At 35.0% G+C, this 27,033-nt stretch overlaps 1 long non-coding RNA gene and 1 pseudogene across 1 annotated transcript in view; both read right to left on the reverse strand.

Annotated features, from left to right (window-relative positions):
• The window catches only part of LOC138826269 (uncharacterized), a 47,718-nt gene that overhangs the window by 19,398 nt on the left and 1,287 nt on the right, over window positions 1-27,033 (reverse strand). The gene's annotated exons all lie outside the window — the stretch shown is intronic.
• On the reverse strand, window positions 10,580-10,679 carry LOC138826271 (U6 spliceosomal RNA; annotated as a pseudogene).

Raw genomic sequence — 27,033 nt, forward strand, 5'->3', positions numbered from 1 at the left:
AGAAAGCACACACACAAACACACAAAAACCACATAAACACACACACACACACACACCACCTACACATATTTGCAATATTGATATTATCATATTAAACGGAGGAAATTATCACAAACAGTAAAAGTATGTTAATATATGAAATAATAATATTGCTCGTAGTATTTAAAAGTTTGGTAGAAAGAAAATAGTCACAATATACTTGGATTTTAATAGATTAAGTAAATTGAGAATTAATAGAAGACATGAGAACTTTTGCAAATAAGTTTTAAACAATAAACATTTGAAACATGTGTCCTTTTATTTTAACAAATGATTGATATTACTGGTGTTTTAACTCAAGATTTAGAATATGATAGCGAGGTGCTGTATATAACGCTAGGGATGGTTATATCCATAATTATTTCACTCTGAATATTTTTATTCTAAGGCCTCATAGTTTACCAGTCTCTCCCGAATTACAAACTCTATTTACACATCCCACCATAGCTGGAAAATGGATGTCACAAATCACCATGCCGAGCTCAAAGCTTTTTTTTTTAATTCAAAGTAAACGTACTTCCAAAAAGTGACCAAGTAATGAAGCCTTTCTTAGTAAAGTATGTGCTTCTTGAAAATACTGTAAGTATTTGTTACCTGCACAAATATTTTTATACTATAAGAAAATAAATGTATTTAGATTCACTAACCATGTAAAATTAAGAAATTAATTTTTAAATAGCCACATGTTAAATATTATAAAAGCAAAATATATGTGTCTGAATAATTTACATGGGTAAAAATCATGCAAAATTAAATTAACTGATCCTAAACTTTGAAAAAAGAATTACTCTAAAGAAAGAAAAAGAAATATTTAAGCTCAAAATTTGAAATTTAGAAAATAAAATGAAGTAGGGGCTGGGAAGGTAGCTCAGTTGTAGAGCCCTTGCCTTGCAAGCATGAGGCCCTGGGTTCGATTCCTCAACACCAAAAAAGAAAAAAGAAAAAAGCCGGAAGTGGTGATGTGGCTCAAGTGGCTCAAGCGCTAGCCTTGAGCTGAAGAGCTGAGGGACAGGGCCCAGGCCCAGACTTCAGGCCCCACAACCGGACCCCGCCCCCCCCAAAAAAAGTAAAGAAAATGAAGTATACTCTTTAGTTGAATTAATTAAGTGTAAATTCTCTGTATATCAATTTTATAATAAAAATGAACAAAAACAGCAAAAGTACCCATTGATCAATGGCAACAGCAAAAGCATCAATAGTTCTTGTTTTGAGTGTAAAAAAATATCGTTGGAATATATAACAATGTTCCTTCCCGAAGAAATGTACTCATTACCTCATTTATGTAACTGTAACCACTGAGTACATTACCATTACAATAAAATTAATTTGAAATTAAAAATAAACCAAATAATATACCAATTAAGAATTCTTAGAAGCCATTGGTGAAAAACATTGTAAAAAATTCCCTAAATATCCAAGAAATATACTTTGATGATACTATTTAAACGCTTCAACTTCAGCAGAAAAGCAAAAAGTTTAAAAACTGTTACAAAGTAAAGTAATAAATCAGAATATATTACCATTAATAATAATCATATGATGAATTTATAGTGTTAGTCAAGTATGTAAGAAATGAGGCAATTTGCCATTCATTTGCACTTAATAAGTGAAAAGAATTTTCTAGGTCTTTAAAATTATCATAAGTTTAATGAAGAAATTATTCTGTCACATCATATGATAATCAAAGCTGATATTAGAACAAAGAACAGATTTATTAAGATTTTGGATGTTAATGTATATACTTATTTTGGTTGTGGAAAATGTGGGGATTTCAACTTGGGGTATATTGTTCTTGCAGGCCGGCATCATATCTGTGGTTAATTTTAGGATAGTAGTTCCCTTTCCACAAGAACATGCACCTGATCTGTCCTTTTAGCCTTCCCATCATCAATGGCATCAGAGTTGCACACCAACTTTTCTAGCTTGCTACTTTGCCTGGCCTGGATCCTCAGTCCTTCCAATCTTAGTTTCTAGATAGCGCAGGATGATGGAAATGATCCAATTCACCCAGCTATAGATTGAGAAATAAGTCCACTAAATTTTGGCCTGGGTTCTGTCCTCAAGCCACCTAAGTAGTTAAGAGTACACATGTGATACCCTGGTGCCAAGCAGTAAGAATATTTTTAAAGCAAGTAGACATATATATATATATAACTTAGGCTTGTGAATACCTCAGGAAAAGAATAAAAGAGCAGTGAAGCAGAGAGGATAGGTAGAATTTTAACTAGCTACTCAGAGGCTGAATAAGCTTAGCTACCTACTCGGGAGTCTGAGATCTGAAGACCACTGTTCAATCATGAAAATACAAGCGATTATCTAAAAAAAAACACACAACAGAATTGTAGCAGTGGCTGAAGTAGTAGACCACTATCCTTGGGCACAAAAGGTGAGGAATAGTTCCCAGGGACTATCAAGCCTCAAGAATGATGAATGCAAGCATGAGCATATGCACATGTTCGTGTGTGTACTTGTACATGCATGCACACATATACAAACACAAATGAATATTTCAATGTGAAGTTATTTATTTTTTTACCTTGCTGTACTTTATTTCCCTGTATTAGTTCACAAATTAACAAAATCAGCTAAGGACCTATTTACATAAAATTCATCATGTTTCTCTAAAATCTACTCTCTTTTTGGAAGCCTGCATTTATTTGTCCCAAAAGTAAATTATTCAGGAAGTCAATTCATCACTCTCAAGTCTATAGTATTAGATGATTGTTTAGGTTCCTCGTAGCAATATGGTTTTTTGAAATTCTGCATCAAGCAATATATTTCTTTTACTAGAACAGAAACCTCTGTCAAACAATTAATAATAGCTTATTCTCCTCCTGGCATTCATCTGTAGTTTTATTTTCTTCATATATTTCATGATCTCTCTGTGTATGCCAAAGTCTGCGCTTAGCATGTGTATACCATTCATAGATACTGAAATTGCTTTGGAATAAATAATGTTCACCCTGACTATCTTGAAAAAGAAGCATTGGTTTCTTAGCACTTTAAGAACTTGAGGGAAAGAAACAAAAGGAAAAGTGAGGAACAACTCAACACATAGATTCAAATGAAACAAAACAACCCAAGAAAACAAAAATTAATTCAGTACTCAAGAACCTGCAGGAAATGAAAGATTTAAAAAAATCAGCTATGACAAGCTTATGAAATTCGTGACTACATGGGAGTGCAGTTGGGAGGATAGTGGCTAAAGCCCACACTGAACAGAAAGTTCTGTACACAATGCCATGCACCTGTTATTCTAAATTCCAGGAAGAATAACATGAAGTGCACTGAGACCAAGTTCATACACAAGTAGGAAGCAAGTTTCTAGCTGAAAAATAATCAGGATAACTTAGGGCTGGGGGCATGACAAAATGGTAAGAACATCCATTTAAGGGGCACAAAACACTCAATCAAACTCTAGTATTAGGGGTAAAAAAAAGCTATGATTTAAATAATTAGAACAATTGTAATACTTGAGTATTTGAGTGGAGAAAAATCCATTAGAGAGATAGAATGAACCCATGTTCCAATCTACTTTAGTGATAATATTTTGTGGTACTTGAGACAAAACAGAGTTACCTTGCAAATGAGCATGGATGTACATTTGGGTGATGGAAATACTCTACTTACAGAGGTGTAAATTAGAATTTTTGGGTAGATTGTAGTTCTTGAACTAAGAGCCTGGGTGATGTCCTTGAGCTTTTTCTCTCAATGATACTTCTCTAATACTTTGAGCCACAGTTCCAATTCTGATTTTCTGTTGGTTGTTTTGAGATAAGAGGCTCATGGACTTTCCTGCCCAGGATGGCTTCAAACCATGATCTTAGCCTCCTGAGTAACCAGGATTCCAGGCATGAGCCGTTGACGTTTTTAATAATTCAGTAAATTGTATAGTTACAGAAGTTATAAATTATCATTGTAACCTGTGTAATATATGTGTATATATAGATCAATGCATACAGTTAGAAATACATTGACATATTTTTGCATCTACAGTAGATTTATGAAATCATCCTTCATTATAAAATAAAATGGAAACAAATTTAATAAGGAGCAAAACAAAGGGAATTTTTACACGTTACTACTTGTTGAATGGAAGATGAATTGTGAGAATCAGTTTGGGAAAATCATCTCTACTTTAACAAAATGGATAATTGCTATTAATTTCAAACAACTTTGGTGGGGGGGAGTATTGGATGAGGGGGCGGGGGGAGGCTGGGAACGGATGTGAAAGGTAAACAAAGGAGGAGGCTGCAATGCTTGATAAGAAATGTACTCCTTATCTTGCCCATGTAATTGTAACTCCTCTGTACAGTATGTTCACAAAAAAATAAAATAAAATAAAAAAGAAATAAAAAAGAAAAAAGTATAGGGAAAGGTTATATAAAGATCCATTACACTTAAATCATGATTTATTTAATGGAAATTCCCTTGTACAACTAGTTAACATAATGAAAATATAATTAAAAAGAATGGAGACATCTGATCTTAAACTGTGTTCTCTTAAACCATGAGTCAATATAATAGTTTCCTCCTCAGAAATTTTCTTTGCAGGTATTTTCCTCATAGTGACAGAAAAATGATCAATGCAATGAATATCAATACATCACATTGCACATCAGAAAGAGACACAATAAAAATCACAGTAAAAATGTTAGAATTCACCACATGATAAAATAACAGGTAGAATGTGCCAAATGCTAATTGATTATTTTTCCAAGTACTTTACCTATGGTATCTAATTTAATCCTCAGAATAATTCCATAAAGTGGAACTACTTACATTTTTAATTCTCTGATGATGATATTGAAGTCTTCAGAGTTGTAATTACTAGTACAACATTGCACACATGTAAGTGTTAGCCTGAGGTCCATCCCCGACTGTATCAATTAACCTCATTCTATTTTATGACTAAAATTCTAGGAAAAATTCCTAGAATTTTTGTGTACACTCATAATATTACATTTTATCTTTGTTAGAAAATAGGGAACTCTAATATGAAAACTTGAAGTTCAGAATCAATGTATACCTCCCTGGTGAAAGGAACTGCTAAAATATAACATTCTTGATTTCTAGGTCAAAATAGCAGAAATCATATTCTATCCCTTCACTCAACACTGCACTGCCTGGGGAGCCTAACTCTGTTTAACACTGTCTTACTGAAAGAATGACCTCCCCAATTCCTGATGGAAACAGACTGCAGGTCTTCTCGACCAATCATTTCCACATTGTAGCTCAAGTAAGTTGTTTACCATTAGAAGTATTTTGATAGTTTTTTATACCCAACATTTTGAGACAAAGGTACTACTTTAAAATGCTATTAAAGCAACACTGATATAAAAATCACCTTTGACCCCAGATAAATAATTTGCCTTTCATGTACCCAAAAATGCAGTCTGACCTATTATTAATGTTAGGAATGAGGGGATAAAAAATCATAGACAAGAAGGCCTAAGCATGAATTAAAGCCTCTCCAACTTGTGAATACAATTGGTTTAAAAAGACATTAAGGGCTGGGAAGGTGGCTCAGTGGTAGAGTGCTTGCCTTGCATGCATGAAGCCCTGGGTTCGATTCCGCAGCACCACATAAGCAAAAAGAAAAAAAACGCAAGTGGTGCTGTGGCTCAAGTGGAAGACCGCTAGCCTTGAACTGAAGAGCTGAGGGACAGCGCCCAGGCCCAGAGTTCAGGCCCCACTACCAGACTCCCCCACCCCCGAAAAAAAGATATCAATACTACTATATTTGTTCAAAATTTCTTATGATACTGAAGATTCAATTGTAAACTGTTAACACTTGAAAATAATTCATTTTCTTGGGAGTAGGAAACAAAACACAAGGTTAATCCTAATCATATTCAAAGACATTTATTTATACTACAAATTCACTCTCGTAACTACAAAGATTCTAAAAATAACTGAAGCATAGTGTAACGAAAGACATAATTTAACTTCATCATATACATTCAAAGGACTTTGCTAATAGAAAATAAATTTATACTAATAATTATCTCAGCCAATTCACTTCCATTCTTTTATTCTATATCTTTTATTTTCATAAAAACTGGCCTTTCATAAAATGATGCATAAAAAGCCTATATACCCACTTACATTTTCAGATTTTAACAATGTTTATTTCAGAAATGTCTTTAGCTGTATAGTCAATGAACTGAAATAACACTAAAATATTCAAAGGGTTTTCAGAAATTGCAAGACTCGCTCTGTGATGTTATTTATATTGGAAAGGATATTCAAAAAGCCTTATTTGTTAAAGTTGTGATAGTTACTCCCACAAAAGTACTATTAATGAAGAAACCTTTGTATGTATAATACAACTTCAAATGCATCCACAATCTGGAGGTGACACATGCTTTTTGTTTGTTTTTGCAATGTATATCTAACAAACATATCCACAATACTGATTTTCAGTAAATATGATGGGATATTCAAACCTAAAAAATACGGGGTTTATTATCTTAGTGTGAATAGATTCAAACTTACAAAGAAAGTTATTTTCAACAGAAATCCGGAAAGAGTTTATCCACCTTGAGTTTCACAGGAATAACTGGAGAGTAATAACTGTTTGGTCAAGTTGGTCAAAATTACTCTATGAGTATATCTTAAAAGTATATCCAATTTAAGAGGTCAAATACATATTTTGTACTGAGAGTCATATTACAGCAATGACTTACTACATAATTATATGTGTATTTTCTTTCCTAGCATATACTAAGAGCTTAAAGTGATCTCTTTTATCTAACTTAATGGTGTAAATGCTTTGATTATGATGATGTTATTATTTTACAAATAAAATGTACAGAAGGGTGGTTCCACTGAAATGACAGGATGGAACACTGATAAATAACAATATTGCAACATAGCTCTTTTCAGCCTCACTGTCCACATTGGCAAGCAACATTGCAACCGCACACACACACACACACACACACACACACACACACACACACACACACACACACACACACACACATGTGTGCACATGTACACACACATATACATGAATGCCAAATTCAGGGTTTATTGTACATAAAAGTTCAATTAAAATATTAGTGATTAGAAAAATGATAATTTGACTTATTACAAAATAATACATAATCTAATCACCACGGTTGTTACATTTTACCTGTCTCTCCACATGTGACCACTTAATTTATTTTTAGTTCATTCATTTATTCATCATTCACTAGTTTGGTGCCAATACTGGAGCTTGAACTCAAGGCTTGGCTCTGTCCCAGAATTTGTTATGTTTTTGTTTTAGTTTTCTCAATGCTAGCATTTTACTACTTATACTACAGGTCCATTTCTAGCTTTTGCTGGTTACTTTCAAACCAGAATCTAATGAACTTTTTTGTCTGGTTTCAAAGCACAGTCATCAGATTTCGTCTTTCTGATTAGGTAGGATTAAAGACCTGAACCACCCGTGTGGATCTTAATTTTTCCTGTACATATGTAATGCACATACTTAGATAGTAATTTAAAACTGAGAGCATAGAAGCAAGATGTACAGTGATGATATTGTCCTGTCAGAAATTCAAGTTAGTAATGTAAATTTCTTCTTAAGACCATACACAAAAAATACTTAAGAAGAAACCTGATGTTGTGTGTGTATATGTGCATGTGTGTGTGTGTGTGTGTGTGTTTGTGTGTGTGTGTGTGTGTGCTGTTGCAATATGTTCCACATATAAGCACTGTGCAGCGGTGTCCAGCCATTCACAGTTATTGCATGAATATCTGCCTTGAGATACCAACTCATGGGCAATGTCTAGGTGTCCACTCTAGGCTTCATGATGAAGAGGGGTATACTCATCCTCATCCCTAGTATTCATATAAGTGGCCCTTTTGGAAAGTACTCTCCACACTGTAGTAAGCTGTAAGATAAGCACTCTACCACTGAGCCACCTTCCCAGCCCAAGGATTAAGGTTCTTGCCTGTAATTTGGTCAAAGCTATGTCTCTTTACATAGGCGACTAAAAATGTATTTACTAATTTCAAGTAAATACATAAATTCTATTTCCATCTCTTTTAAAAAATAAAAAAAATTGTTTGCTCTGTAAATTGATTAGATGCATGGATTTTGTGGCTAGCTATGTCATTTCACATATGTATCTCTTTTCCTCTTTCTCTTTCATGGTTCTCATAGACAATATGGTTGCTCCATAATTATCCTAATTTATTTTGCTTTTATATTTTTAGTTTCATCATTTCACTTTCTGCTCTGCCATTTCCCAGAACAGCACCACATAAACAGAAAAATCCAGAAGTGGTTCTGTGGCTCAAGTTGTAGAGCGCTTGCCTTGATTTGAAGAGCTAAAGGAGAGTGCCCAGGCCGAGCTCAGGCCCCACAACTAATTTAAAAAAAGAATCTAAATACTTGATAATTCTACTAACAGATCTGACTGAAATCAGTTGAATCACATTTTTCCTGTACAATGAAGGAATAGGTCCAGGCTAGGAAAGCAGCTACAGAAGGCAGGCAGAATGTATCTGTGACAAAACTTTGTGGAAAATGGAATCGAGGACTACTTACTGGTGATTCACTTGCACTTGAAGCATGAATCAGAACTATTGCTTGCTGATTCTGAACTATTGCTTTGATCATTATATTTTCCAAGAAGAAAAAGTGAAATTTAATTGATAGTAAAGGACTATTAATACATTTTGACTTCTCATTAAGCATCTTCAATAATCAAAATAACTTGAATGCAATAGACAGGCCTATTTTTAGATGAAAACAACTGTCTTTTATAAGATTATTTCTTTGTTGCTTTGTATGTCCCTCCCCCACAGTGTAACCCCCGCTTTCACTATATTTGATGTCAGTATAACATGTGGAGGAGATGGGGACAAACAAGTCGTTTAAGGATTCAGGTGGACCTGTTGCAACAATGAGAAGTACAAAATGTCATGTCAAAACCAACTTTACAATGTCGGTGTGGGGGGGGAGGGGGGTATAATTGGGTGGGGGGAGGGGGGAGGCTGGGAAGGGAGGTGAAGGGTAAACAAAGCAGGAGGCTGCAATGCTTGGTAAGAAATGTATGCATTATCCTGCCCATGTAATTGTAGCCCCTCTGTACAGTATGTTCTCAAATAAAATTAAATTAAATTTAAAAAAATAAAAATAAAAAAACATAAAAAAACAAGAATTTAGGTAGTCATACCAAGGACTTCTATTTTACTACTGCATTATACATTTTTTCTAATGTTGGATACCAACATTAGAAAGCTACTAGAAAGCTCTTAAAGCCCATATGTTGAATAGTGAGTTCTCTTACACTATAACATGATATTTCCCAAATCATTTACAAAGAAGGCATTGTTTCCTATTTTCTCATTCCTAGAATAAGCTGCACATGAAGACACCAAGGGTCCTCATGTTCAGACAAGGAACAAGATGAAAAAGTGAGGAATGGTATCAATTTCAAGAAAAAAAAATGGAGTAGGATCCAAGCAAATTTCTTACTATGGTGTGAAGACTACTTTCCAAAAAGGCCACCCAGATGAATACTAGGGATGAGGATGAGCATAGCCCTCTTCATATGGAAGCCTAGAATGGACATTTAGACATTGTCCATGAGTTGGTAGCTCAAGGCAGATATTCATGCAATAACTCTGAATGGCTGACACCCCTGCACAGTGCTTATATGTGGAATAATACCAGAGTGGCAGATACCAATCCCCAAATTAAAGGCCTCTGGTCCTCCTTGCATGTTGCTGCTGGGAATATAAATCGAAATGATACTCTGTTGAACCATTATATCAAACCAGGTTTGAAGAACAGCTTGGAAGAAATTGCATTTAATATTGCCAAAAGGAAAAGTATGTATCACTACCTCTTTGAAGTTGTGGAAGGCTGTACAAATTGTTCTCATAAGTCGTAATGGTTTGGTTAAGTTTATTAAATTTCAAAAATGCCAGTCCATCCTCTGTGGCCCTACACATTTTTTCACAATAAAAAGCAACAGCAATATCTTACTTTTAAAATTCATGGATTCCATGGTATTCTTCCAAGTGAATTGCCTGACTCTGATGTCAAAATGCATTCAAGAGTTTTTTGTATACATCTATAATGATTTCTGCAGAGATTGTGATTTTTTTATCAGAAATAATTTTAACTTATCTGTTGAAATGGTGCTTTTGGGAAACAAGTATATCTATGTTTGTACAATATCCATAATCTATTTCATTCGCTCCTAGATATAATACTTTGAATTCTACATTTTTATATAATGTATAGTTTCATTAATAAATGTGTCCTTTCAGATTGCATTCCATATAGAAGAAGTTTAAAATTCCTTTTTATCCTAGGTCCTTATATTATTTTATTTCTTTGGGATAACATGACAATGTTGTCTAATTTCAGTTTTGTAATGGTTATGCAATGTAAAGGCCTTTCTAAGGTGAAGATTTAATATACTGATGTCAAACTAACCTTTAATTCTATGAATTACATGTATTGTTACACTTGTATTTTTGTAATCAACTTTTTAATAACTGTTTTTATATTTCTTGCATCAGAAGAATGACAACTATAGAATACTTCACAAATTTTCATATAATCCTTGTGCAAGTGCCATGTTCATCTCTGTGTTATTGTAATTTGGGTAGACCTGCTGCTGAAGCATGAAGTACCCTCTAAATTTAAATACTTAATGATGCAATCTTTATACAGGCATATATCCATGGTTGCCTATTTGTAACAAGGAACACTTATTGTTCCTTAAATTGCGATTGATCTTATTTCTCTAAAATTCTGTGTATAGTGGAAAAGCTTATATCATTTGGTCGATTGCTCATATTTACAATTTTTTTGTCAATGACTATTTTGTCGTTTTCATTTTAAATTTGATCATACTTTGAAGCCTTTAAAGCTAAGTCCAAAGGTGATGGCTTTTCAAGTACTTATTTATCAACTGAGTTAGCTTTGTAGAGCTAATTGATTCAAAGTAAGCCTTGCTTGAGAGCTACTTCTAAACTTCTGCAGATTAAAATTTCCCAAATTAGGTCTTGCTGGGACAAATGTCTACCTGAACCTTTACCCTTCTTCCTTGTAGGAACAGACCAACCAGAATATCTCACCCTGACAGCATAGATTGTCTTACTGGAACAAAATTAATCTTAGTTACAAGGGATCATAGAGAGATGAACAGTTCAGACAGAATTCTTCAGAATAGAAGGTATTTTATCAAAATATAATTGTTTATTATACTTATCATTTCAAAAGTAGCTAAAGCCAAGAAGGTGAAAAAATTTTCATATGCATGATTACCTAGTGTCCTGGCCTGTCTATCATCCAACCAGGCAGGAACTTACACTACTGACTCTCTATCACCAAATATTTCCATAGCTCCTGGAAAAGTCCATATGTTTCTCCTTGAAATTAGCCCTTAAATTGGTAATGTTTTAATCACAGTGTTTCCTCTTGCCTCTAGGCTGTAAATCTACAAATGGTAAAGCTTTAAGTCTAACTCTACCAAACACTGAGGTGGAGATAATGGAAGAAAACTTTAAAATAGAGTTGCCTTTGATTCCCTAACCACAACACAACAATGCAAAACAATTTTTATATTATATATACTTATATATTTTATATTTATAAATATAAAGTATGTGCTGATTTTAAATTTCACACAATGAATATTACTAGAATTGATAATTTGACAAATATATTGACACTTATTCTGATAAATAGAATGGAATATAAATAATTAGATTTAGGATATATATTAGAATATAAAAAGTATCAATGCAATATCTTCGGTATAAACTTGTGATACGTTCTATGTGTTCGTGATCTTCTGAAATCACATGGTAAAATAACAATATTGTTTTCTGCTAATCTATAACGGATTTTACTCTGATGCTCTGTTTATTGTTTTAACTCGCTGGTCCCAAAGTGTTTTTCTCCATATTTCTGAAGCATTCTTACAGATTATACCCAAATTTTGCTGATATGATGTCTAAAATCTATTATTTTTCTGAAGGACCCACGGATCCGAGGATACCAGTTCCTAGTTATCTGTATCATCAGATAACAAGGGCAAGACTTCTCACATAGGCCCATGCAACATGCCAACAGAAAATAATTGAAGACATCTCAATTTCTCATTTCCTATAATATTTCAGGACCCCACTTCCTTACAAGAATTAGCAGAATTCAATTGTGAAATGCAAGGCAAGTTAAAATGAAAGATGAGATCACAAAATCTGAGAGAAAGTACTATAATTCAAACTTTCAATTTACAGATGATCAGCCCATATGAGTCAACAAAATTACAAATGAACAAGATTATTTTTAATACCCCTCTCCTAATGATTAATGAAAGATTTTAGTGCAGCCAAAAAATAGATTCTGTAATGATAGATCCATAAGTGGCCTAACAAGGCTAGGAATACTTGATTTAGAGGTCAAATATAATTTAGAAAAACATTAATTGAGAAGATCCTTAGTGCTTCAAAACACTGGTACTTCAGTAAAATGAGGTTCTGTAGTATAAAAAAATGTTGTCATTCTCAAACCAAAGATAACCTATATTTAATCTCCTGAAAGTATATTCATTTTCAAATAAACTATTTAAAATCACATTTGCCAAAATAGCACTTGACAAGTAGATGATAGTGACATTACCAGGATTTCAAGTGTAGGGAGCTAGTTACAATAGAGTTGATTTACATACCCAGCACCAATAGCAAACAAGTTCAACCATTCATCAAAGTGTAGAAATAGTACTCCCCACCATTTGTGTTGTTCAGTAGGTGCCTTCCAGAAATGTGTTAAATAGATCAGCCTCCCATATTTCAAACCCAAATATTAGCTAATAAAGTAAATTTTATCACATAAGAAGGTACATTTTAAAAAGTCACTAATAGTTGCCTTATCATGTGTTGTTTTATATTTTCCCTATCTGTCTAACATAGTAAGAAATATGACTTTAAGTTTTGAATATGGGTACTAATGAGAAATGTGACAAAAATAAAATCTGTCTTTTATTTGTATCATATTCCTCTAAGTAGTAAATTTTAGTTTTCTTCTTTTTCCAAAACTTATAGGTAGTAGAAAAAATTATCCTATGTAAAATAAAATAATCATACACCATTTTACAAAGCAATTTATAAAAACTGGTAGTTAGAAATAAATTCTAAGCCATTTTTAAATTTTCTTGTTGACTAAAGATATAAAATCATGTCTAAGTGCTTCACATCTCCAGTCTTGCTAGTTGTTATTGCAGATGAATGAATTATGGAAATATAAGCTGACATCAGTTCAAGTATATGTGGGAGTGAAACTCAATGGAATGTATATAAACGTTTCAAAGTATTAACAGGCAGTTTAACAGAATGACTATCAGGAAATTGAAACCAGAGAGGAACAATAATAAAGAAATAGAATGAATGAAAAATGGAACACGGGGCAAGTACAGCTAGAATACTCAATGTACATATGTAATGAAGGAAGTGCTAAATCTGAATTCAATCTTGGAGAAAGAGTTGGTTGACATTGATAGAAGGAGTGACTCTGATCCAGGAGCATTAGACAATCAGATGGACATATTTAATTGTAAAACACTTGTACAACCTTTTGAAATTCAGTTAAAAAAAAACAACACACAAAAATGACAACCAAACAGCAATCTCTAGAGAGTATGAATATGACCTCTCAAAATTTTAAGCAGTTAATGAAGGGCAGTCTTTGGAAAAGCAAACAATCTGTTCAAAGAGGGCAGTTTGGGGTAGGGGAGAATTTTGACCAGATTTAGAAAGATTGTCTAAGGTTATAAATCACCTATATCTTCTGCAAATATTTTCTTCTGCGAGTGCTCTTTGTCGGAACTGGATACTCCAGTCCTGAGTCACACTTGATAGCTTGTGAAGACAGAATGGAAGAAACAAGATCAAGAACCTATTTCTCCACTGGAGAGAAAACAGTCCTCTCTGTTTTCTCTCAATCTCCTCACTACTCCATTTTCATACTTTTAACAATGTCAAGTAATTTTGAATTATATCTTTCCTTCTTTGTTCTCACAAAGTAATTGTTCAAAATAATTCATTAAATATTATTTGCCATTATTTTCTATCATGCTGTTTACTTGTTCAAGCGAGTCCATTAAACTTCCCCTTTTCATTTGGTTGCCACGAAAATCCAACAACTATGTTAATGCGGACCAACGCTAATGCAAAACTTTGTCTCCAAAAATCCAGTCCAAGAACCTATAATCACAAATATTTAGCTATAATTTTTCTTTTTTTTTACCTTGAAATCTTCTTGTGTCTAAAGTGCCCACAAAAATAAGTATTCCACCACTTTTTGGTTCAATCACTTCTAACCTCAAAGATATTTTGCTAACAAGATGCTTAGAGGAATCCTAAGAATACTCCACTTTTATCTTCTCTCTTAAAACTTTTATCTTCTCTCGTGAGAATCTCCTTAGATACCATATCAGGAACAGTGAAGTTATTCTTTGCAAAATTATTTCAATAGGTTATTTTCCTCTTGGTCTTGTATTTGCTCAACAAGATGTATGAGAAGAATAGAGTTAAATCACCAATTCCTTGGATGATATTGTCTGTTACAAAGGACAATACTTCTATGTCCTACTTCTATGTCCTCTTCTTAGCTCTTGCCTGATTTCCAATTAATCACAGGTTCTTGGCTTCAATTCTAGAGAAGCTGAAGCACCATAAGGCTTCCCCCACTGCTACATCTTCATGGTTTCTCTTTGAAAACTCTTTTATTTGGAGGTGGAATTTATTTTCATGTCTTCATTCAATTTATTCTGCATTATACTGAACCAAATAAGCTCTGTAAAATTACTTTAGGTAGCAAAAAGATTAACACAATCTATATCACTATATAGAATAGTTTTGGCCCCCTCCATTGCTGAAACCAAAACGCTTAGCTAGGTCTTCTAATATCGTGTTTTCTTACCTTTTCTATTTGCTCGAATCTTTTCTGATCCCCGATCTTTTGGGCTTATGAAATAGGAGAAGTTTTCACTATCTCATGTTAATAAGGATATTATATTTTTGAGCTACTTAGAAATGTGAAATCATTGAAGTATCCAATCAGAATTTTTTCTGTGTTTCAGTGCTTCACGTGCAAAGACATTGTGGAAAGTATTAAAACAGAGAAGTGTAAACTCAATACGTTCTTTCATTGTGCAGGACACTTTCTCCCTAAATATTTTGACCCAAATAAGCTTTTTAAGAGAATTGCTGTTTAGTAATTAAAGGTCAATTCACAAATTTTGATGTCTTATTTTAAAAAAAACTTTGAATTTAAATTCCACTACAACCTTGTTTCACACAGTAAGAGTATATTTCCTGGGTAAGGACAATTCTCATGGGAACCTATACAGGATTTACAGCAAGGTTTGAGAGGTTTGTTTGTTTACTGTGAAAATGAGCCACCTTACCCACATTGCTCCCTCTCAGCTAAGTCTCCATGGATTTCTTTGCATGAAAGCCTATTTTCCCAGGAAATTTTAAATTTTCTGAATAGGCTAAGTTAAAAGTTAGAACAATTAAAATTTACGTGTCATAATTTTAAAACACTTTTGAAATTCCTTTATCAGAATCTCAAATTTACCAATCCTAATTCCACGTTTATCATCAAAAACAGTTAACATGTTGTTTTCATGATATAGTATCCATGAAACTATTATTTTCCAGTGGCTTTGTTACGCATATATATGAAGGTATAAGCTGATGCGGAGCAAAATGAACTCCAAGATATGGAAAGAGATATTTATTTGCAGTTGTTGTTTTTAATGTACTATGTGATTTCTATTTTCCTTGGGTTTTTCCCCTATGGTATAACTCCTACTGTGTTTGATTTTGGTACCCTGTGTATTGTGTATACATTTACCTTAATTAGGGAAGGGAAGAGAAACAACAAAATGGCGAGATAAAGGACAAAAAGCAAACCAATGCAATAGCAATACTCAAAAGACAATATGTTGGAAATGTACATTACAACGTGTGAGGGGTTTGGGTGTGAAGGAAAAACGTGAGAAAAAATGAGAGAGGGCATAACAAGTTTGAAAAGTTATGTATTCACTGCCTTACAATTGCTAACCCACATCACTTTCACATTAAAATTAAATTTAAAAAATAAGCTGCATGAAATAAAATTTCACTGTATTGGTATAGTAAATATTATTCTTTATGTAGTAACTTTTTAAAAATTCAGTGCTATTTGGCATATAATTTGAATTAATTACCCCTTCTTTATCAGAGGCCATCAACTTGAATGTTATCCAACTAGAAAATTTTTTCACAATATACTTGCCAATATTTTCAAAAAAGAATAAATTAGTACTTTCTCATACTAAAACCGGAAAACATTTAATTCTATGGAAACCCATAACTTTTAAAAGTAAATAAGTTGTTAAGAGGACAGAATATGTGTGTTCTTCAAAATTCCTATGACTAATAACTACTCACTTTCAAATTCTCAACATTCCATACCTGAGAGATTCAAAATAGTTCCTGTTTCCGTGTTATGTAATTCTGCAATAGATGCATTTTCCAATGGGGTGTTACAGATTGAGAAGTGAACAGAAAAATAGCCACATTCTGGTATAGGATAAAACTATAAAGCACCGGTTATAATTAATTCTTCAAGAGTAAGCAATTTTTTTTATCAGATTAAGCTATTATTTCTATGAACATCAATCCCAAAATTTATGCCATAAAGTCATCCTAGACCAACAGTTTCCAACTTGTAGGGTGCACCTCAAAATTCCCTTAATTCACATCACAAATAGATTATCTGTATTGGGAAAAATATTACACCTTGCTAATGTGGTGCCCTCCGTGTTCCAGAAAGAACACCACAACATACTAGGTTGCATCATTTTTCCTCCACTGATATTCTTGCAAATATTATTTATATTTATACTTTTTTACTATCATAGATATTCAGGATGCTAAAGATTGGAAGATTACAGTTCAAAGCCCACCCAGGCAGGAAGGTTCCCTAGATTCTTATCTCCAATAAACTTCTCAGCAAAAGCCAGACACAAGTGGTACTGAGGTTGAAGTGGTAGGGCACAAGCCTTGAGCTTAACAGGCTCAGACACAGTGTCCAGGTCCAGAGTTCAAGCCCTATGACAAAGCAATAAAACAAAAACAAAAATAAAAACAAACCCAAATCCTAGCATTTTTCTCACTGTATACAAAGGCACGTAATTAAGGAAATTGCTTCCTGGGTTACATACAGGTAGAAGAAAGAAGATGTCACACAATTATTCTCTTCATACCATGTTATATTAAAGCCTCAAAAATTGCTTTTTCTAAATTTATAAATTAATATCATCAATTTCTTGGCAACTCTGTCTAAATTATTCACATTATCATTTTCTACATGAAGTTAGAATTATCTATTAACTGAGTTCTAATTATAACTCGCTTGAAACAATATGCTAGGTAAATAGAATGCAAGAAACATCTGTAAATTTGTCAATTAAACCCTCTACCTAAAAAGAATTTTGTAGTATCCTATAGAATATGAAATTACAAATGAAACCAAAATATTTTTTGAAGTCTAAACTCCAATTTAGCAAGATCTATAAAGACCTACATTAGGTAATCTTTGCTATTCCTCCAGGCTTAAGCTTTTGTAATCCTTCATCCTTTCCTTGGAATCTAACAGAATGATGATTACTTACTTTTTCAAATTTTGGATGGGAATCATGAACCACTTTGCATCTAGGAATGTTCTGTAATGAAGAGCGCATTTAAAACACAACTGAGGAGGGGCTGGGAAGGTGGCTTAGTGGTAGAGCACTTGCCTCGAATGCATGAAGCCCTGGGTTCAATTCCTCAGCACAACATAAGGAAAAAGAAAAAAAAGCTGGAAGTGGCGCTGTGGCTCAAGTGGTAGAGTGCTAGCCTTGAGCTCTAGAGATGAGGGACAGTGCCCAGGCCCAGAGTTCAGGCCCCACAACCGGAACCAAAAAAAAAAAAAAAAAGAGTAAAAAAATAAAAAATAAAATAAAACAAAACTGAGGATTAGTTGTATTTCAATAGAAAACTTGGCTTCTCAAAACATAATGAAAAAATTAGCCCAAATTTCCAACTGTGTATTCCTTTCTTGTTTTGTTTGTTTCATTAAGACAAAATTATACTACCTGGTCCAGCGAAGTTCTCAGTAGTAATTCCAGTCTCTAATCTCCTGTCAGTTTGGGTGCTAGAATTCAAGGCTTACATCACATTGCCCCACCATAGTTTCTTGGTTTATTTCTTTATCTGTTTGTTTGTTTGTTTATTTATTTTGGGGTCCAGTAATGGGGCCTGAAATTTGGGCCTGAATGCTGTCCCTCAGCTTTTCAGCTCAAGGCTAGTGCTCTACTACTTGAGCCACAGAGCCACTTCTGGCTTTTTTCTTTTTGCTTATGTGGTGCTGAGCAATCAAACCCAGGGCTTCATGCATGCAAGGCAAGCACTCTACCACTGAGCCACCTTCCCAGCCCCTTCTTGGTTTATTTAATCTAGATACAGACTATCAATTCTGAACTTTTCCAGTGATATTATCCACTAGACTTCTCAGACTGTTCATGCACTATTTTCAAAGATGTTCTAACATTTGACACAGGGTATGAACATTTTCAAATGCACCTGCCGGGTCTCTGATTCATTCCTCCATGGATCCTATCCCTTTAATATTGATTACTTGACTCTCTTACTATCTCTGGTCCCTACTTATGTAATATTCTCAAACTTTTTTGAAGAAAGTTCACTTTAGTATTTTAATTTTAAAAATTAATTTCTAATTTTAAAAATTACCACTTGATTCTAGTCTCACTCAGGACATACTTTCTATTATTTTCTAACTTTTCTACATATTCTGAGAGTTGCTTCATTTGTGTATATGTGTGTGCACATATAAGTGCCTCTGTGTGTATGTGTATGTTTATATGTATGTATGCAAAAGCCTCAAGCTCTTATTCATCATTCTTGCTCATGACTGTTATTCCATCACCTGAGCCATTCTTCCAATCTAGCTTTTGGCTGGTTAATTACAGATAGTGTCTCAAACACTGTTCTGCCCAGGCTGGATGCAATCTGAACTTCCCAGACTCCTTTACATACTTAGGTTTCATTTATCCAGTAGAAACAACTTTTAAACTACAAACATTTTTGTGAGTGTAAAGTCTAAGCTGTAACCCAGATTTTTAACTCAAGAATTCATATAAAGATAGATGAACATACACATTACATATGTTGAATGTACACGGTTAGAAATGTGATCTTAAGCTGGGTGGTGGTGAGATCTGAGGATTGGGGTTCAAAGCCAGCCCAGGTAGGAAAGTCCAGGAGACTCTTTTCTCCAATTTACTGCAAGAAAACTGGAAGCCGCACTGTGGATAAAGTGGTAGAGCATTAGCCTTGAGCGGAATAGCAGAGGGACAGTGCCCAGGCCCAGAATTCAAGTGCCAAGACCACCACCAACAAAAAATATATAAGTAAAGGAAAGAAAAAAATGTGATCTTATCCACCAGTTGATGGCTAGTATAATCCCTGCTCTCTCAAGATGGAATTTTTTCCTTATTAAATCCATATCTGACTTGCATTGGAAACAGAATTATTCTTCCATTCTAATTTCTACAAAGTTGTGTCATTAGCAAGCGTGATTAGGAAGGGAGTGGCCTCATACTTCGGGTTCCACGTAGGAGTAATGCTTTCTCTATATCACTCTCATAAATCTACATATTGGACTTGGCTTTATTGTTTCAATGTGGTCTTATTTGTAGAGTCTTCTATAGTGTATTGAACCTTTATACTTAAACACAGAATTTCTCTTTCTCTTATTATTGCTATAGTTAACACGAGTTAACAAATTCATGTACACTTGGGAAATAATGTGCAGCACATATACTCACAAAAAAATGATCTAGGAACCTTCTTCCTCTTTAAAATTCGCCTTAATTTACAGAGAATTTACAAATTTTGAATTCAATATACTCATGAATAATGTATTTATAAGAAATATAAATTTCATATTTTCTCTTTACTAAGTTGTCTCTGAAATACGTGTTACATCAGGTCCAAATGTGTTCTTGTGTTATTTCGGTGAAGCCAGAAATCATTCATTATACCTCAAGCAGCACCATAGGTTGTTCCTGGAAGTAACTGTTACTGGATATGGAAACTGATCCCAGTAGAGGAATGGAACATAGAGTATTGACAAAGTTCAAGTTAACATGTGCTTTCCTTTATACTGTAAACGAAGAGAATCTGAAGGCTTGAAGGAAACTTTGTCCCTGAATTTTTCTAGTGTGTTTTTACTTATATATAATTTTTCTGTAAACTTCTAGTTGAGAGTATTACAAAAAGATATAATGTGCCATTTGATGGCCAGCATAGAACAAAAAGAAAGAACGTTGTTTTAAATATGTTCTTCTTCAGGGGCTGGGAAGTTGGCTCTGTGGTAGTGCACTTGCCTTGCATGCCTGAGGCCCTGGGTAAACTTCCTCAGCACCACATAAGCAAAAATAAGCCAGAAGTGGTGCTGTGGCTCAAGTAGTAGAGCGCTAGCCTTGAGTTGAAGAGCTGAGGTAAAGCGCCCAGGCCCAGAGTTCAGGCCCAAGACTGGATCCCCCCAAAAAAAATTCTACTGCAATGAAACAAAGACATGGATGTTTTATAGTGTTTTTTGGATGGATATTTCACCCCGAGATGATTCTTTTGTTGCAGAAGTCAGTTATCAATTACTTTAGTTTGGTCCTGAGTTCTCCAGAGCAATAAGGATTCCAAAAAAGCATCCAGTGCGTATGATCAGCAAAAGGAGCCATTTCTCAGACCAATACTCCTTTAAGGAGGGTCCAATGAAATATCTGTTTTTTTGTTTGCTTTTGTGTTTAGCTTGTGTTGGTTCTGGGGCTTGAACCCAGAGGCTGAACCCTGTCCCTGAACAGTTTTCTTTCCTGCTCACCTACCCCCAAAGCTAGTACTCTACTGCTTGAACCAAAACTCCACTTCTGGCTTTTTTGCTGTGTAATTACAAATAAGAGTTTGACAGCCTCTCCTGCCTGGTTTGGCTTTAAACTAAGATAGTAAGAAAGCCAAGTGACATCAACTGTATAGACTTCTTTTTTCAAACGAGAAATATTAGATGAAGTTTATTGTAAAGCTAATATTTTACAAGTTTTTTTCTTTCTTTATTATTGTGAGCATAACGTATAGAGGAGTTACAATTACATGGGCAAGATAACGAGTACATTTCTTATCAATCATTGTTGCCTCCTCTTTGTTTCCTCTTCCCATCCCTTCCCATATTCCCCCCGCCCCAAACCCGATCCTCCCCCCCACCAATGTTGTAAAGTTCGTTTTTCGACATAATGACTTGTAAATCTCATTGTTGAAATGGGTCCACCTGTATCCCTAGTTAAATGATTTGTTTTTAGAGCATATGTCCAGAAAAGAATCCATAACATAACTCAGCAAAAGTAGGTGCACTGAATCATTTTGGAATTTTTTTGTTTGGGAAGATTATTGAACTTGTCATTCCTTTTGGGGAAACTTAAAGTCATATTTCACCTTTTTGTTGGTTGTGGGGCTTGAACTCTGATCCTGGGTGCTAAGCTAGAACATGACCTCCGGGTTTCTGGTGGTTAAGTGAAGGTTAGGGTCTCGTGGACTTTCCTGACCAGGCTGGCTTTGAACCACAATCCTCTGGTCTCAACCTCCTGAGTAGCTAGGATTACAGGAGTAAACCACCAGCACCTGGCTGATAGTTGCATTTATGTGCACTGAATGACACTGTGTAGAAAAAGAATGGAAATTTTAACCAAATGATATTGCAGCAATTCAGAAAAATTGAAGTAGCAATAGATATGTCCTCCTTTCCATTTTGTTACATTAATGACTGATGAGCTATGGGACCCTTACATTAGCATCCTGTGCCATCTGTATAGGTGTATTTAGTATCAGGAAATGTTCATAGAGAAATATAGAAAGAATAAGATTTTTAGAAAGCAAAGGAGATAAGGTATGAAAGAATAGCTTAGAAGGAGATACATTTATCACACAGAGATTAAGAGCTAGCCTAAGAGATTTAGAATGCTAAAGGCAATGAGGAACAGCCTAGCTAACAATTAGTTCTACAATAACCAAAAATGGTTCTCAAGAACAGTTTCTGGTATACCTTAATTACTATCATTTATTCCTTCTATCTGGAGTTATTCCTTATTTTCTTTCACAACTATTAATTAACCTCTGCATTTTTGGTGCCATAACTGTCCAAAAAGATTTCAAAGTCACACATAGCCTACCATTCCCTTTGTGATTAACAGTGACGACACAAATCCTGGAATGGTTGAATTTCCAGAATTAAACGTTACCTGACATCTAAGCACATCCCTGGCATTAATTGCTGTGACTTAATGAACAAGATTTTTTCAACACAGTATCCTCATATAAGTAAAGTACATGAATTAGGAACTGTTGTCAGGGGTCAGTATGGAAGGAGCAATTATATATTCCAAGTGTGGGTTATTTATTTTGCATTTACTAACTGAATGTTTTTGTGTTCTTTTGATTTGATTTGTTTTTGTTCTTTTTGCCAGTAGAGGGGCATAAACTCAGGGGTAGGGAATTTTCCTGAGCTTTTTTTCTCTTGCTCAATGCTAGCTCTCTATCATTTGAGGCACAGCACCACTTCCAGTGGTTTTGTGTGTGTGTATGTGTTACTAAGGAATTGAACCCAGGGTTTCATGGATGCTAGGCAAACACCGTACCATGAAGCCACATTCCCGGAGCCCTAAATAACTTTCTTAAGATGGCATTACATTTTCATTCTGTAAATACATATCATAATTTTGGCCAGGTGCTAGAAAATGATGTAGAAAGCAATGCAATACAATAAGTCTAGTAAGGCTGGATGGACAATGAATAACTGTTACCCTCTATCCAGGTAAAAGAAGGGCTTATCTCATGGAGCTGTTTCAACAAGCTGAGGAGACAGCTCCTGACCCACAGCCAACCTCCAGAATGAGAGGGCCAACCTTGGGTTCCAGCCACATGGGGATGCTGGGCCCCCTCCTCCAGCACCCATTTGACCAGTTCTTGTGAAAGAGAGAGAGAAAAAAAGTCAGAATTACAATTAAGTCTGGTGCCAGTGGCTCAGAATTCTAATCCTAACTACACAGGACGCTGAGATATGAGGATCATGGTTCATAACCAGCCCAGGCAGGAACGTCTGTGAGACTCTTATCTCCAAAGAACCACCAGAAAATCAAAAGTAGTGTTGTGGGCACAAGTGGTAGAACACTAGCCTTTTGCTGAGGCTTTTGGGAACATGGCCCATGCCTAGAGTTCTAGCCCCACGACTGACAAGAAGTGGACTTTCTACCACAAGAAGCGGACTGAATAGCACCCATTGTCCTAGGGAGCATTTTAGCAAAGTCAGGCAGAGCTTCCTCTGAAGTTGAAGTCATAAGTAGGTCACCTGGCTTCTCTCTGCCTTGGTATCTCCAGCTGCAAAACTCAACACAGTGAAGGATCCTCTTCCTCATGGGGATAGGGTAATGATGAGAGAGAGCCATGTTTTGTTTCATAATCCCACATCTGTTGCACAATTAATAACAGGCCCTGCCTGAGCCCTTTCTGGCTATCTTCCTGTCATTTCCTCACAGAATTGCCGAGAACCTTATCTGAAGACTACTCCCTCTGTTCCTAGCCATGCTCCAGAGATCCCTCTGTATAAATCCCTTGTTTCCTCACAACTGTCCTGTGAGGAGAATGAGGTCTGATTGTTACGAACCGACCCAGACCTTCACCAGTGGTTCAAGAATCGTCTGCTGTGATTTTTCTGCATGCTCAAACTGACTTAAGAAATCATTAAACCACAGGAAAATCAAACACAAGTAGACCAGAGTCTCCAACAAGAGACAGGTTAAGAACACAAGGGAGATACAGGATCTTCCCATCCCCCACAAAAAAATCAAAGAACTCTTTTTTTGTACCTTTTACAATTTTTTTCTAAAAGTTTTTTTTTAATTTTTAATTTTTTACTTTAATTTTTTTCTATTAATTTTTTTCTTCCTCTCATAATTTTATCACTTTTCAGAAACATTGAAGTAATACCTTGCATTCTCTCAGGCCACAAGGGAAAAAAATTAAAACTCAAAAGGAAAAGCCACCAGAGAAAATCCTGTAACACACTGGAACAACACACTGCTGAATCACGAGTGGGTCATTGAAGAGATTAGAAAAGAAATTCAAATGTTGATGAAAACACAAATTACCAGCTCCTTTGGGACACAGCAAAGGCAGTACTCACAGGCAACTTTATAGCTGTGAGTTCATACATCAACGAATTGGAGAGATCTGAAACCAACCATTTAATATGACATCTGAGTCTCCTTGAAAAAGAGCAGCAAGATGATCCCCAATCCAGTAGATGGTAAGAAATAATTAAAATTAAATCATAATTAAATGAATTAGAATCCAAAAAAAATCATAGAAAGAATCAACAAAACAAAGATTTGTTACTTCCAAAAAATTAACAAAATTGAAAGACTCTTAGAAAATCTTATAAGAAAAAGAAGAGAACACACCCAAATAAATAAACTCAGAGATGAGAATGGAAACATTACCACAGAAACAACCAAGATTCTGAATATTATAAGGGAATACTTCTCAAAACTTTATGCTAATAAGTTTGAGAACTTGGCAGAAATGGACCTTTTCCTAGCAAATATTGACATGCCAAAACTAAACCAAGATGAGTTATACCATCCTAACAGGCCCATATCAAGCATTGAAATAGAAACATCAATAACACACCTTCCATCTAAGAAAAGCCCAGGACCAGGTGGCTTTACAGCATAATTCTATAAGCCCTTGAAAACACAGCTCATACCAATACTCCTCCAAATCTTCAATGAAATTGAAAGAGAAAGTTCACTACTGAACTCATTCTATGAAGCCATAATAACCCTCATGCCCAAACCATGCAGGGACACATCACAGAAAGATAACTATAGACCCATTTATTTGATGAACATTGATACAAAACTTCTCAACAAAATGTTGGCCAATCAAATTCAACAATTCATCCAAAAAATTCTACACCTTGATCAAACAGGATTCATTTCAGGGATGCAAAGCTGGGTCAATATACGCAAATCAATTAATATAATTCATCACATCAACAGGAGCAAAGATAACAACCACCTGGTTATCTCAATAGATGCAGGAAAAGCATTTGACAAGATCCAACGCCCCTTTATGATGATGGTTATGGAAAAATTAGGAATCCATGGAACTTTCCTCAATGCAATAAAGACTATATATGACAAACCTACAGCCAGCATTATACTTAATGGTGAAAAACTAAAGCCATTTCCTCTTAACTCAGGAACGAGACAAGAAGGTCCACTCTCACCACTTCTCTTCAATCTAATATTAGAATGCCTAGCTACAGGAATAAGACGAGATGCAAACATAAAGGGATCCAAATAGGGAAAGAAGAAGTGAAACTCTCCCTCTTTGCAGATGTCATGATCTTGTATTTAAAGAATCCAATATACTCCACTCCCAAATTACTCAAGCTGATTCAAAACTTTGGCAAAGTATCAGGGTATAAAATTAACCCCTCAAAATCAATGGCTTTTCTGTATACCAACAATGAGAAAAGTGTGGCTGAAATTAGGAAAGCATCTACATTCGTAATATCCCCACAAAAAATAAAATACCTGGGAATTAACTTAACCAAAGAAGTGAAGGAACTCTATGATGAAAATTTTAAAAACCTGAAAAAGGAAATCAAAAGAGATCTTAAAAAGTGGCAAAAACTCCCATGCTCATGGATTGGAAAGATAAACATCGTGAAAACTGCAATCCTTCCCAAGGCTCTCTACAAATTCAGTGCGATACCTATCAATATTCCAACCTCATTCTTCAAAGAAAGAGAAGAGGCAATCTAATAATTCATAGAGGATAATAAAAGACCCCGAATAGCAAAACGATCCTCAACAGAAAAAACTGTGCTTGAGGAATATCATACCAAATTTCAAACTCTACTACAAAGCAATTGTAATCAAAACAGCTTGGTACTGACTTAAGAACAGACCTCAGGACCAATGGAATACAATTGAAAACCCCGAAATGAACCTACAGACATATAGCCAACTACCCTTCAATAAGGGAGCTAAAATAATAGAATGGAAGAAAGACAGCCTCTTCAGTACAGGGTGCTGGAAAATTTGGTTAACTACTTATAGAAAACTAAAGTTAGATCCGAATATATCACCCTGCACCAGAATCAATTCCAAATAGATCAAAAACCTCGGAGACAAATCAGACACTCTGAAAACATTGCAGGATGGAATAGGAGAAATCCTAGGTCTCCTTGGCACAGGTTGAATTTTTTTAATAGAGACCCAGAAACACAAGAAATCAAAGAAAGGTTGGACAAATGGGATTGCACAAAGTTGCAGAGCTTCTGCATGTCAAAGGACATAGTTAGCAAGATCAATAGAAAGCCCACGGATTGGGAGATAATCTTCACTAGCCATACTAGAGACAAGGGTCTCATATCTAAAATATACTTGGAACTCAAAAAATTAAATCCCCCAACAACAAATCCTCAAAGAAACAACTGCCCAATAAATAAGGCTAAAGCCTTAAAGAGAAACTTCTCTGAAGAGGAAAGAAGGATGGACAATAGACAAATGAAGAAATGCTCAACCTCTCTAGCCATAAAAGAAATGCAAATGAAAACAACATCGAGATACCACCTCACCCCAGTTAGAATGGCTATAATGAAGAACTCTGATAACAGATTCTGGAGGGGATGTGGACAGAAGGGAACCTTACTTCATTGTTGGTGAGAGTGTAAATTTGTTCAACCTCTTTTGAAAGCTCTATGGAGGTTCCTCAAAGCACTCAACATAGAGCTCCCCTATGATCCAGCAATCCCACTTTTGGGCACTTACCCAAATATTTACAAAGAAGACCACACTAAAGCTACCA

This window comes from Dipodomys merriami, unplaced genomic scaffold, assembly GCF_024711535.1.
Source record: "Dipodomys merriami isolate MVZ:Mamm:240054 unplaced genomic scaffold, mDipMer1.0.p SCAF_1400, whole genome shotgun sequence".
NCBI lineage: Eukaryota > Metazoa > Chordata > Mammalia > Rodentia > Heteromyidae > Dipodomys > Dipodomys merriami.